The sequence below is a fragment of the Monodon monoceros genome, unplaced genomic scaffold, assembly GCF_005190385.1.
Source record: "Monodon monoceros isolate NGI ecotype Baffin Bay Population unplaced genomic scaffold, NGI_Narwhal_1 Super_Scaffold_6, whole genome shotgun sequence".
Lineage (NCBI taxonomy): Eukaryota > Metazoa > Chordata > Mammalia > Artiodactyla > Monodontidae > Monodon > Monodon monoceros.
Genome location: NW_021703783.1, coordinates 74231504 through 74246506, shown reverse-complemented (window position 1 = coordinate 74246506; position 15003 = coordinate 74231504). Strand labels below are relative to the sequence as shown.

At 43.7% G+C, this 15003-nt stretch overlaps 1 protein-coding gene across 4 annotated transcripts in view; it reads right to left on the bottom strand.

Moving 5' to 3' along the window:
• CRADD (CASP2 and RIPK1 domain containing adaptor with death domain) overlaps positions 1-15003 on the bottom strand; it is a 192007-nt gene that overhangs the window by 31528 nt on the left and 145476 nt on the right. Inside the window, exon 5 of one of the 4 annotated variants that reach the window (XM_029206640.1) lies at positions 11526-11574. The exons of the other annotated variants lie outside the window; for them this stretch is intronic. The gene's annotated coding sequence lies outside the window, so the exon portion shown is untranslated. Of the gene's footprint in view, positions 1-11525; positions 11575-15003 lie in introns of those variants that run through there. 4 annotated transcript variants of the gene reach the window in all.

Here is a 15003-nt window from a genome sequence, read left to right as displayed (position 1 = left end):
TGTAATGGCCAACAACATAGGTGTCCATCAACAGGTGAATGGAAAAACAAACTGTGGTATATCTGTACATTGAAATACTGTTCTGTAATTTTAAAAAAATGAAATATTGATGCCCACTTCAACATGAATGAATCTAAAAATAACTATGCAGAGTGAGAGAAGCCAGACAAAAAAGAGCACTATATAACTCCATTTGTATAAAATTCTAGGCAATGAAATGAATGTATAAGGACAGCAGTGTTTGCCAGGGTAGGGGTGCCAGGAGGAAGGAATTACAAAGGGGTATGAGGAAGCTTTGGGGGTGATAGATATGTTCATTATTTGATTGTAGTGAAGATTTCATGGTGTAGATATGTCAAAACGTGTACACCAAGAATATGTGCAGTTTACTGCATGCCAATGATACCTCAATAAAGTGTTTTGTTTCTCAAAAAAAACAAAACAAATAACAAAATAAAACAAAAAAAAACAACACTCAGTTGTGCTGTCCTGTTCTTGTCCCCTGACCCCATGTCACTGTGTTAGGTCCTCTTTCCTAGACTTTCCCATAGCACCATATGCTGGCCCCAGTGCAATCTTTATTACTATGTATAGTTTTCATTTAACTATTAAGCTGAGCCAGTCTGACACTACCAACATTCTACCATTTCTGATCTAAAAAATGGCAGCTTCCTGTGGATCAACCTAAGCGCTTGCTTGTCAACTGTACTTGAAGGTGAGCTCTCTGAGGTCTGAGGAAGATCTGGCCCAGTAATGTTTGCTGAGTAAATGTGCTGTCACTTTGAAAATCCTTTTCTCTCCGGCTGCCCACTCTCTTTTGGGTCATCACAAGCAGCTGAGAAAAAAGGCTACGGGGCCCTGCCTTTACGGCCTCATCCCTTTTATCCATTTAAAATCACTCAAACACCCTGGAGGCTAAAACCTCGTTTTGCATAATTTAAAAACTTCCTATTTGAAAATGATGTTTCAAAAGCAACAGAAACACACCCTAGGCTGCTAGAAGCAGAGGATGTAGGTTTGAAACTGTAAAAAGTGTTAAACATTTGAAGTAACCAAAAATCATAGTACAACTCTGATTCCTGACATCTCTCTGAGGAAAAATTCCAGAGGCTGCAGTACTTTAAAATAATATCATGTGCTCTGGTCCCGGCCTTGGCTGCCTCTCCCTTTTGGAACAACAAAAAGAACCATGCCAGCTATTAAAGGAAGTCTTGTTATATAATGCAGTTAATCTCACATACTCTTCCCTGTGGGATTTAACCCAAGTTTCACAGTGGTCTATTTTATTTAGCAGTGATAGTTTTATTCGTTTCTTACTAAAGAGATCTTTCCGCAAAACTGGCTGCTTTCTCAGCCTTGGCTCGAGAAGGAAGAATATCTGAATTAAAAAATCTGTGCAACAGATGGACTTCGGTTACAAAGACTATCTCTGGCTTCAGAAGTTCCTCACGGAGACAGGTGTCAAGCCTGTTAGTAAGTTCCTGGCTTTCACATTTTCCTGAAGATGGTTTAGCCCTTCCATTTATGCACTCTGCAGGCCGAACAGAAAATGAATAAAAGCACAGTGCTCTGTAAATACTTGTCGGATTCTCGGGATGTACTCGCCTCACTTTCTGTTCATTTAAAAGGAACTGTACTTTTACTCATGGGAAAAACAATTCCATCAGGCAGATATGAGGAGGAGGGAGAGAGGGGACATGTGGGATGGCTCCCATGCCCGCCCTCCTGCGTGGGTGGGGTCTGTGCAGTGAAGGGTCTGAAAGGTCGTGCATGGGACATCCTATTGACCCCTCTTTGGTGCGGCGGCCCTCTGACCACCAGGGAGGGGCTGAGAAAGGGCACACGGAAGGGGCTTTCTTGGCCTCCTGCTGCTGTTCCTTAACCAGCCCCTACATTTCCCTGCCTAGCTACTGGATGGATAACAGAGAAGACAAGCAAGATAAGTCATTTCCTTCTCACTGTATTACTAATATGACAAATGCCCTGCTCCATGCTTATAAATAGTCTCAAACACAGCCCTGTTTGGTTTCAGAGCGTTCTCATTTAAGTGTGTTCCATCCTGTGTCACTCTGAAATAAGAAGGGAAGACAAAGGAAACACTTTTAAAGTGATCACCATGAGATAGGTATTATCATCATATCCTTTTTGTAAAGAGGGCATTACTATTAGGATAAGATGAATGACTTGGCTCAAATCACTCAGCCGAAGAAGTGACAGTCTGGTTTCAAACTCAGGTCTGTCTGGCCCCAGAGTCTGTGCTCTTCCTGTGAGTTTCTCTACACTCTCTTTTCTCTGTCTGATTAGATGAGTGTCAACAAATCCCTTAGGAGAGATAGAGGATTACTGGGCAACAATTCTGTGCTGGTTTAATGTAGTTCCCAAACTGTGCAGATACTCAGAGATTACCTACTAAATGGTTGAGGCTGGAGCCAATGTGTAAGGAGGTTGCCTGAAGAGAAGAATTTATTCACTTTACAGACTGAAATTTGGGGGTAGGTGCACTTTAATAAATAATACCAACAACAAAAACTTATGTTCATGATGGACTTAAAGCCCTTGTAAATCCACGCCTCTAATGTCTATCTCACTGAAAAGAAGACGTGAGCATTTAATTGACAAAAAGATGGATGGGTCCAACGGGACACCTACTTTAACATGCTCTCTCCCCACAACATGCTCCGCTTTGTCTAGTGGCAGCTTTTACCTCCTGCTGCCCAGTCACATTCTGGGGACAGAAGAGCCATTCTCCCCCAGTACAGGAGATGCAGACCCCAGAACCAGCATCTAAAATTCTGGTAAATGAATACTGCTCAGCAGAAGCCTAGGTTTTAGCTTCAGCTATGATATGTCATTCTAAAATATTCTTCTGTGTTAACACAATAGTTCCATTAAGTAAACTGAACTCTAACAAACACACTCAAAGTAGTTTTTTTTTTGAATTTCCTTCTCTAGCAGCAAAGTACTTCTTTAAAAAAGAAAGAAAGAAAGAAACAACAACAACAAAAACAACAGGAAGACACATGTAATATTCTTTTAGACTACTTACTTGCAGCACTGTGTGTGTATGTGTGTTCCAAAGAGCACAGAAGTAGCTTTTACGGTTAGAAAATTGAAGTGCTATCAAACCTAGGAAATTACAGGGATGGAAAACAAAACAGCTTATCTACATATGTCCCATCTGCTTTTGGTTTTGTGTTTTGCACAATCAATTACTGGAAGCCTTGGAAAGTATGCCGAGACACTGAAAATGAGAGCCGGGGTGTGTCATAACAGCGGCTAGAGGTGGGGACAAGGCCGCCATAGAGCCTGAATCAAAACTCACAGACTCCAGGAGAGTTTTCAGGAACCATCAATGCATAATATTACAAATGAAAACACAACATGCACCAAACTGGAGCCAGTGTTTTGGAACATGGGAAAAAGCAAATTTCCATTCACTGGGGAAAAGCCATCGATTTCATTATTTTGTCAGCGTGAGTCACTGTTCTCCACAACTCAGCATTTTACTGCCGAGAGCAGTTGCGCCCAAGCTGCTGTGACTACGGACTCTCTGCTGTTGATAATTTCCCAGACTTGAGCAGCTGGGTTTTTATGCTGGGACTCCCTTATAGCTCAGTCTCTTTGCACCACTCCATTCCAACAACCCTACTTCTTTCCCCTCCGAACAATTCCCCACTCCACACCCACCTCCATTACCTACTTCTAGACTCTCCCTGCACTTTCAACACAATCATGTCTCCACTTCTGTGTGAACCACAGGCAAGGAAAAAGACCTCGCTTTTAAAAAGACAAAGTCAGACAAAGACGAGAATAGCAATGGATTCACACTTCAGATGAACAAAGTAAATGCCTGAACTGAAGAGGTATTATAACAAACGAATATTCTTTAGCTGAAAGAACTTGGTGGCAGAAAACTCTTTAAAAGAAATGGAGAAAAGCTTTCTATTGAATATGCCTGTTGATCCAACCAATTATGAGATACACCATTAGTAGAAGTAATTTTAGTCTGAGTTTTGAAAACTACTTTTGTCTAAGGGGAGGGAGTAGAGGGGGATGATGACAGTTATTGATCCTTTACTCACTCTTTTAGTATATTCTTTAAGGGGGGAAAACAGATAAAAGCCCAGGGGATTCTAGAAATGAAATCAACAATGTGAGCCTCTTCTTCAATGAGTACATTTCATTTGCATATATCACCGTGTTCATTAGTCTGCTGTTGTAAGGAGAGACAATCTATGAAATCATAAATCTGATTTCCATTGTTGAGCAATGAGTCAGAGATTTGAAAGAGAGAATTTGATTTCTACATCTAGGTCTAAAGGAAAATTTTCTTACTGATAAAATATTCTAATTACATTGGCTTAATCATGAGAGTGTTAATATATGCAGAAGTTCTTAGATACATTTGAATACAGATTTTTAAAAGTACTATTTAATGATACTAGGTATCATTAAACATTTTTAGACTCCAAAGCAAAACAAAAAAGAGAATAATACAATAGAGACACAGACCCCAAGGGGAATTCATGTAACACCAACTCCTTCCCATGCCTTGCCTTTGGGAACCCATCTTGTAACTCCTTTCTCTCCTCATAAACAGCCTGCCTTTCTACAGCTTAAGAAGAAGGAGCCCAGAGTTGCCAGAGGATGGAGTCTCGAGTCGTTCATGACTTGGAGCAGTCTCTCGGCTTCATGGCATTGACTCACTGTGGTACAAAGAGGATGCAGTATCCAGGAGGACCTGGCAGCTAACTTCCCTACGGCATGATTTGGTCGCCTTCTCTAGTGAACACAGGAAGATAATTTCCATCTGACTCAAGGCTCTGGGGCTGTGCTTCATTCCCATTCCTCTTGATTGACCAAAGTCATTGTTTGCCAAGGTAAATTGCAAATTTCCCTTTTTTGCAGTGATCGATCTGTCCATGATCATTCTCAGGGTGTGACAGTGTAGTATGGGGCACTGAGGCCAAGATTTGCTCTCCAGTCTTTTCCCCGCCCCTGACTCATTGCCATCTGCATCTCGATTTCTTCATCCCTGAAAAGGTGACAACCCAGCTGGCTCCCCTCTTTCTGTAATATCACAAGGAAGAGACTGTGCCCTTCTCAAAAGATGTCCAGATTTTATTTTTCCTGTCATTTCCAATCCTCCCCATTTCTCCTTTTCTCTTATTTGGGCTAGACTCTCATGCCGAGTCAGTGATATTTACAGAACGCCATCTCAATCCTCTAGACCAAATGTTCTAATTTTCATGTGGGCACAGATATAAGCAAGGTAACTAAAGGGCGTGTCGTCTAGCAATCACAGCAGGAAGAATAATTAACCAAGTTGTACGGTGTGTTTCCCTTCCGTCAGTAACTGAGAGGCAGCTGTAATTCAGTAGAGAGAGCAGAAGCCATGAGATGGTTCATGATCCAGTACAAGATCTGGAGACCGATGTGCCACCTGTCTAGCCTCAGCTTCCCCCCCGCATAAAGCGAAGGGGTTGTGCGCGCTTAGAGGCTGCCAAGGCAGATGTCCACCAGGGCCTCACAGATAGCATGCGTGAAATAAAGTATAAACCATGGAGCCGTGGGAGCTGGGGAGAACCAGAGTGCGCATGCCCCAGCTGAGGGGAGCAGCTGCCGCTCAACACCAGCCGACTGTCACCTTGGGAGGAGGAGGGTCCATCATCTCCGCATCTTCTAATCTTTCAGGAGAAGCCAAGAATCTATACTTCAAGTGAAATCTCAATTTGAAATAGTGTCAACTGATTTTAAAAAATTGTTTAATGTTGTGTGAGCCAAACAAAATGTGTCTGCAGGCAGGCTACAGCCCCTAGGTGTTCAGTCTATGGCCTCTGCACTGGGTGGAGTGTCTCTCCATTCTCTTTAAGGGCTAATGTTCCACAATCCACCCCAGAGCTAGTTTTTGCAGCAAGATCTCCTACCTGATTAATGGCTATTAATACGATGGATATTAATATTTCACTGCAGATGACAGGATGAATCTCAGATCTGATTCAGAGCTCAAGGGCAATAGAAAGCCATGAATGACTGGGGATGGGTTGATACTGGAGAGAAGTGTGGCATGATCCAATTTACATTTTAATAAAATCACTCCAACTGCTGTTGGAAGACTCAACTGGAAGGAAGGGCCACTGCACATGGTTGAGCAGGTGTTGAAGCACAAGGGTGCCAGCTAGGTAGACAAGTGAGGGGTGAAATCTGGCCGCAGTCTGCTCACAAAGGCCTGGCCCAGGGCTGCATCTCCTCATATGGGCAGTGTACTTTTCTGCACCAAGGTGCCCTGTAGGCTTTCTGGCCTTGGGGCACAGGTAAGACAAGAAGGCCAGTTAGAAAGTTACTACAAGGGAGAGATGATGATTCTTTGGACTAGAATAGAGGCAGTGGCTATGGAGAAAAGTAGATGGACTCCAAAGGTATTGAAGAGGTAGAATGGACATCTTTGGGTGATTGATTAAATCTGGGGACAAAGTAGAGGGAGCTACTTTGTCAAAGATGACTGACTGTCAAAGATGACAGTCAAAGATGACTGACTGTCAAGTTTCTATCTTGGGTGACTGGGTGGCTGGTAGTGCCACTGCTGGCACTGAAATGGAGAAGGCTGAGGGAGGAGCATGTGGAAGCAGGATCCACAGGTGAGTTTTAAACATGTTAAAGGTGAGATGGCTGGAAGATATCCAAGTGGAAACGTCAAGATGACTAGATATGCAGAACTCACATGGCTCTGGGTTGGAGAATAAATCCATTCAAACTCTAGCATTGTCTTTGCTCATTATTTTTCCAAGTCCCTTACTGGGTAACTCTAATAATAAGTTAATCTATGTATTAAGGTAGATTTTCCATCCCTGATTCTACTTCGGTTATCTGGTACAACCCACTAACTGCTCCCTACCTTCTTATGTATAGCAGCAAATACTTATATAGAGCTCAATTTGTCAGGCACTGTTACAAGTGCTCACCATGTATTAACCTGCTCAATTCTCACAACAGCCCTATGAGACAGGTATTGGGTTGGCCAAAAAGTTTGTTTGGGTTTTTCCGTAAGATGTTACAGAAAAACCTAAACGAACTTTTGGGCCAACCCAGTATCATATTATCCTCACTTTCTTACATGAGGAAACTGAGGCACAGAGAGGTGAAGTTACTTGTCCAAGGTCACAAAGGTTGTAAGTGCCTTAACCAGAATCTGAATTCGGGCAATCTGGCTTTGAACCACCACACACTATATTCACCATCTCTTCAAACATCTGAGATGATGATGTTCATGGCTTTAGTCCCCCTCTTCCACAGTAACTACCCCTGGTTCCTCACTTGAACTGGATTCTAGATCTCTCATTAGCTGTATTTTCCTCACATGAACTGGTTTCTAGACACCCCACCCCCTGATTAGCTATTTTCCTGCTCTTGAACCACCAAAGTTTGCTGGCTTGGACCGTATGTATGAATGAGTCTTCTTTTCTGGACAAAGGGCAGGAAGCAGGCCCTGTGTTTATTCCTTCTGAATCCTTTACAAAGCTGCCAAGAGCACACACACAGAGCAAGCACTCATACATGGACAGGGACAAACCAGGCAGGGGTAACAGGCCTGCTCGCGTGAATAACAGGAGTCCGCTGGGAAAACACTTCTATCTGTCACAACCCTAATTAAGGGTCAAGGCCCGTTCTGTGGCTAGAAATGCCAACATAATGAATTGGCACATTGTTCCATCTTGCTGCAGACCTTCTCCAGCGCTGTCTCCAGGTCACAGCACTGAAGCTGGAAGGCACCTTACTTGGCTGCACCACATGATACGACTGACCTTGTATGGCATGGCTACTCTGGGGCCGGGCCACCTTTCACAGTGTTTTGTTTTTTGCGGTACGCGGGCCTCTCACTGCTGTGGCCTCTCCTGTTGCGGAGCACAGGCTCCGGACGCGCAGGCTCAGCGGCCATGGCTCATGGGCCCAGCTGCTCCGTGGCATGTGGGATCCTCCCGGACCGGGGCATGAACCCGTGTCCCCTGCATCGGCAGGCGGACTCTCAACCACTGCGCCACCAGGGAAGCCCTTCACAGTGTTTTTGATCCTGCTCTGTCTCTTTGGGGTATTGTTCTGGGGCGGGTGCTGCCCCTTCAAGACAGTGGGGCAGAGCCCCCCTTACCTCTCACTCTCTGGTTTTCCTTCCCATTCTGTTCCCCAGGGTCTAGGAAGGGTCAGGGAATACTCACCATCTGCTCCCTGCCAGGCACCTGGGAACACACTTTTCTACTGTCACTGGGTAGCTCCTGGCTCACCCTACACCCCTCCTTTGTATCTTGCCCTCTAGAGAATGCAGATCTTTTTAACTCAGCAGATCCCTGCATGCCTCTCCTCGCAACTGGCCTCTGTCATCTCACTGCTCAGTATCTCCCCACCTCCCACCCTCTAATCTGTCAAGCAAAAACTGGTCCAGGAGGGCATCCTAGTCAGAAGACATTAAGTCACCTGGCCTGTGCAGCAGGTACATCTCTGCTCAGGAAATGGAGGCCCCAGACAATCCAACTTGTGGAAGAAGTTCATTATTAATAAGGGTTGCCTCTGGGGAAGGGGCTAAGGAGAGAGGGTTGGAGGAAGCCTAGGAGCGAGGCTGACCTTTTTCATTAGGTGCCCTTTTGTATCATGTCCTCTTCAACTACAAATACTTAATTTTTCAATAATAATCTAACTCTCCTAGTTCTGATTCCAGGTGTGTTAACACAACCTTCTGATAAAAGTCTGGCACCTCACACAAGGTTTTCCGTAGGGTGAAAAATGTACTAACCTGCAAACGTGAATATTTGTGTCCTCTTAGGAAAACATGTTTTCAACACATTAACGAATGGGTATTGTGATTTGTACACCAGTCTCTAAGATTGGTTCTCATGAATCAGTTTCTCCATCCCCTTTCCCAGGTCGCTCCGCCTGGTCCGAGAATCCCTTGGTCGGCAAAGGTGAGGAACAGACCTGGATGGGGGCCTCCTGGCAAGGCATTGCCCACCTGCAAGGTCTGCTGAGTGGCCACAAAGCCCCCTTCTGGTCTTGGGAAGCAGCTTTTCTTCCTATGAAAGGCTAAGGTGACAGCAGCAGCTCCCTGGTCTGGATCCCAGGAGACGACAGGCAAACTGGACCCCTGATTGGCTGAACAGACCTGATGTAAGTTGAATGTCACATGTCCCCAGATTGAGCCTCCTGAATAAGGAATCTGAGCCACCAAGTGGAACACCAGTCTGAGGGCCACAGATAGTGGATGACAAGCCAAGCCCCCAACTTGTTTTATGATGAGGTGCTCCTTACCTGAAACACGTCTGTGGTGAAGGGGTGAGGGAGGTATGGAGGAGAGGATGCCATGGAAAAGAAAGACGGATAAGAAGGGGTAGGTAGTTTGCTGCCAAGAAAGAAAATTCTGCCAGCCAACCATCAAGGATGGAATGATGATAGCTACTGGGACCTGGAGCAAGTTACTTAACCTCTTCTGCCTCTGTTTCCTCTTGTAGAAAATGAGGATAACTCTAGGATCTACTTCAAATGGTCATCCTACTGAGTCAGCAGGGTGAAAAGCACTTTGCCCAGCCAGGTTCCACATTCTCTGCCCTCCCCCTCCCCCCACCACACACACACCCCTGGACATGGCTCCCAGGCTTTTTTTTTTTAACATCTTTATTGGAGTATAATTGCTTTACAATGGTGTGTTAGTTTCTGCTTTATAACAAAGTGAATCAGCCATACATATACATATATCCCCATATCCCCTCCCTCTTGCGTCTCCCTCCCATCCTCCCTATCCCACCCCTCTAGGTGGTCACAAAGCACCGAGCTGATCTCCCTGTGCTATGCGGCTGCTTCCCACTAGCTATCAATTTTACATTTGGTAGTGTATATATGTCCATGCCACTCTCTCACTTTGTCCCAGCTTACCTTCCCCCTCCCCATGTCCTCAAGTCCATTCTCTACGTCTGCGTCTTTACTCTTGTCCTGCCCCTAGGTTCTTCAGAACCTTTTTTTTTTTTTGGATTCCATATATATGTGTTAGCATACGATATTCATTTTTCTCTTTCTGACTTACTTCACTCTGTATGACAGGCTCTAGGTCCATTCACCTCACTACAAATAACTCAATTTCATTTCTTTTTATGGCTGAGTAATATTCCATTGTATATATGTGCCACATCTTCCTTATCCATTCATCTGTCGATGGACACTTAGGTTGCTTCCATGTCCTGGCTATTGTAAACAGAGCTGCAATGAACATTTTGGTACATGATTCTTTTTGAATTATGGTTTTCTCAGGGTATATGCCCAGTAGTGGGATCGCTGGGTCATATGGTAGTTCTATTCGTAGTTTTTTAAGGAACCTCCATACTGTTCTCCATAGTGGCTGTATCAATTTACATTCCCACCAACAGAGCAAGAGTGTTCCCTTTTCTCCACACCCTCTCCAGCATTTATTGTTTCTAGATTTTTTGATGATGCCCATTCTAACCGGTGTGAGTGATACCTCATTGTAGTTTAGATTTGCATTTCTCTAATGATTAATGACGTTGAGCATCCTTTCATGTGTTTGTTGGCAGTCTGTATATCTTCTTTGGAGAAATGTCTATTTAGGTCTTCTGCCCATTTTTGGATTGGGTTGTTTGTTTTTCTGATATTGAGCTGCATGAGCTGCTTGTAAATTTTGGAGATTAATCCTCTGTCAGTTGTTTCATTTGCAAATACATTCTCCCATTCTGAGGGTTGTCTTTTGGTCTTGTTTATGGTTTCCTTTGCTGTGCAAAAGCTTTGAAGTTTCATTAGGTCCCATTTGTTTATTTTTGTTTTTATTTCCATTTCTCTAAGAGGTGGGTCAAAAAGGATCTTGCTGTGATTTATGTCATAGAGTGTTCTGCCTATGTTTTCCTCTAAGAGTTTGATAATTTCTGGCCTTACATTTAGGTCTTTAATCCATTTTGAGTTTATTTTTGTGTATGGTGTTAGGGAGTGTTCTAATTTCATTCTTTTACATGTAGCTGTCCAGTTTTCGCAGCACCACTTATTGAAGAGGCTGTCTTTTCTCCATTGTGTATTCTTGCCTCCTTTATCAAACATAAGGTGACCATATGTGCATGGGTTTATCTCTGGGCTTTCTATCCTGTTCCATTGATCTATATTTCTGTTTTTATGCCAGTACCAAGCTGTTTTGATTACTGTAGCTTTGTAGTACAGTCTGAAGTCAGGGAGTCTGATTCCTCCAGCTCTGTTTTTCTTTCTCAATACTGCTTTGGCTATTCGGGGTCTTTTGTGTTTCCATACAAATTGTGAAATTTTTTGTTCTAGTTCTGTGAAAAATGCCATTGGTAGTTTGATAGGGATTGCACTGAATCTGTAGATTGCTTTGGCTCCCAGGCATTTTGAAAACACATCTCAAATACCTCAGAGCCACTGTCAGGGAGACCTGGCCAGAAGCTGCAGTCCCTTGAAGGACCAGGTCCAAGGTTCTGATGGACTGCCTTCCAAACTAGGAGACAGTAACATGGACAGGGAATGTCCTTGGGAAATCATCTGGCCCAACACCCTTTGTATGTGCTTTCCATAAAGGAGCTAAATGAAAAGATGAAAATAGAAAGAGAAGAAAAAAGAATTACTTAAAAAAATAGTAAATTTGTGGAATTCTATTGTAACATTCTATAGTACTGAGCCCTCGAATTCCTGGCCACCTCTTGGCCACTTATCCACTTCTCCAAATTCAGATCTCTCATTCCAGATCAGTCCTCCCTTCTGGAGCTGTCACTCCAGAACACTAAACTGTGCAAGTAACACTCAGTGGGAACCTCCTGTATTTTCAAAGCCTTTCACTCTTGTTCAGAGAGTGGGTGGGTAATGGTAAGCCACCTCCTCTACCCCCATTCTCCATCCATTGTCATTTCACAGGGATGGGGGTGTCCTCTAGATTAGGAGTCACTGCATGTAATGAGAGAAGTTCCGATGGGAGTGCCTAGATAGGGGAACTGGGTGGAGGCAGAAAAAGGGCTGGAAGCCATTTCACTAGAGTTGTACTGTCCAATATGGTCGCCACTAGCCACATGTGACTGTTGAGCACTTAAAATGAGCCTCATACAAATTGAAGTGCGCTGTAAGTGTGAAGTTCACACCTGATGTGAAGACTTAGTGTGAAAAAAAGTGTAAAATACCTCATTAATAATTGTTTGCTATTCCTTTCATGTTGAAAAGATAATAGTACTTTGGATATATTGGGTTAAACAAATCATTCAGACTAATTTCACATGTTCTTTCTACTTTTTAAAATGTAACTACTAGAAAATGTAAATTACATATGTGGTTCACATTGTGGCTTGCATTATTTTGATATTTCCATTAGATGACACGGCTGTGGAACCAGCTTTCTGTACTCTTTTCCCTCTCACCACTGCCATCCTCATGGTCAGTCCTTACCCTTCACATGAGTGAGCAGTGATAACGGTGGGACGCTAACTAGCCACTCCTAGGCTTTTGTTACTCCGGGGGAAAAAAAGTAGAAAGTAAACTAAAATCATGTTCTTTTGGCTGGTGGTATACTCCTCCCAGCCCACCCGTCTCCAATGATTACAGCCAGAAACATTCCTGGCCTCAGAATGCCAGGCTCCCACCTCAGGCCCCTGGAGCACCAGGCATAGAAAATGAACCAGTCTTCAAAGCAATGGTGGGTTCTAGATGCAGCTGAGCTACTAACCAGCTCTGGGATTTTCTATTTTTTATTTTTTGTCATATATCTCATCTTGGCTGCCAAGCTGAAGGCCCCTCAAAGACAGGGATCACGCTTTTGTCCATAGCACCCAGCTCTGTACCCACACCTCTAGGAGGCAGTCAATAGATATTTGTTGAAAGCAATGCATGAAAGACTTAGTGGGCTTCAGTTTACTCACCTGTAAAAATGAAGGCATCAGACCAAATAATCTGATAGGTTAACAGAATTTTAAAGCTAAAAGGGACCTTAGGATCCTATGGCCCAGTGGTTTTCAATCCAATCAATTACAATGCATTTTTATAACATTTTATAGTACTGTATTTACTAATCCAGTATAAAATAATATAACCTACCTATACACATATTTTTAAATTAATGTGCAAATTGTAATACACAGGAGAAATGAAAAGAAAATAACTTCTATAAAATAATATGTATTTCAATATATAAATACTCTGTATGACTGCTCTAAAGTGCAATGAAGCCTCAGATTCACACACCTATAGAATCACCATGAATGTGACAGCTACAATGCAGACTTTACAGGTGTGTTGTTTTGGTGACTCAAACGTCTTTAGTGTTTGCTATTGGTGATCTGATTTTTCTGAAACGATGAATACCTCCGTAAAGTTCTGAGCAAAAGAGAGTACAATCTTACCTCTTTTTATACCTATTCCTGGAAAATTCAGTGTATACATTTATTTGTAAAACAAAGTTGGATTCTTTGAATATCTGACAGAACATAGGAAAACCATGCAGGTTGTGGGACAATTCTTCTCTTTGCAGAACTCTCCAGAGTATTATATAGCAGCTCTGCCCCTGCCCATCAAATGTCACTAGCACCCCACCCCTAACCACTGTGACATCTAAAAACACTCCCACAGGATTCTAAAAGCACCCAAGGGGGTGAGGCCAACCTCTGTAGAGAACCTCTGATAGGCTAAACTTTTTAATTACTAGCATAATTTGAATAAAATGTAGGGGCACAGATATCAGATACAGTAATGTTAAGTTCTGATGGTCTATTTTCAAGAAAGTTGTGTGTATATACACTATGATAGAACGAAGGGAATCGTGAACTTAGGTTTCACAATTTATGTGGCTGATCACTGTTGGTTCTGCCACGTTTCAAGTTATAAAAAAGACTTGTCTTCTGAGATGCTTTGCCTGCATTCTCACTGGACAAAAGAAGCCTGGAGGCTCAGAGAGTCAGAGGCAGGCTGAGCTGGAGAGGCCAGGGCTCCCGGCTGCCAGGTCCTTGTTTCAGGCTCATTTCCTCTACATATTCAAAAGTTTCTAGGATGTCACAGCAGAAGCTGCACTAGTTGCAACACTTGTATAATATCTCCAGCGGCAGTGTTTACTTTCAGAGCCTCCGTCATTGCTGCTTACGTGTGATTCTAGGATTTATGATAAGAGTAAATATTTAGATCCTTCAAACAAGTTAAACCGCAGTCAAACTGCAGTCCTACTGGGTAACCCCACTTGAATCTCGTTCACTTTGGGGGGAGTGTGCATTCTGCCCATTTCATTCAAAACTTTATATATGAACAGAAGGTGAAGTCAGCTCCTCTCCTTCTCCCTCGACCCCTCAACTGCTTATTTCGGAATGGGGATGCCATCCAGGTCCTCAGAGGATCTCCTGGCCTTCCTCACAGCAGAGAGTATGTGCTCAGTGGGGAAATCTGCTCACGCCAGGAAACCAGATCCTGTTTGAATGACGGTAGCTATGGGAAAACAATACGTCTACAGCCAGCACCGAAGTATGGTCTGTACTTTGTGGCTGGCATTGCCCCAGCAGGGAATCGGCAGGCAGTGGAGAAACCGTGCATGAGCAGCAGGCTCTGACAGCCAGCTTGACTACTGCCCTTGCTTCCCCCTACCTGTCTACGCCCCTCAATTTGACCATTTGGTCTGCAGGCAATATTCTCTGGCTCCAGGTCAACTTCTTCTCTGTGACACCCTCAGCAGGTGGGGTAAAAGGTGGTTCTGGCTTGCCCTGGACTCCAACCTGCTCTCAGATTCCCCAGAATCATCTTTTTTTTTTCAAACATACATTCTTCCCCTTTCCTGGGGAGCTCGAAGCTCATTCTGCCCCCTTCCCTGGCTCAGCTCCATGCCCTTCTTCAGGCCAGTGGTTCGCCAATATCCACAGAACCCAGGCCAAGCCCACACCATGCCAGCAAGTGCCCCTTGTTGCTGGCATTTGTACCACTGAGGTCCCCTTGGTTTTGAGATAATCTGTCATACAGGCCCCAGTACATGAGCCAGAGACCTCAACCTAA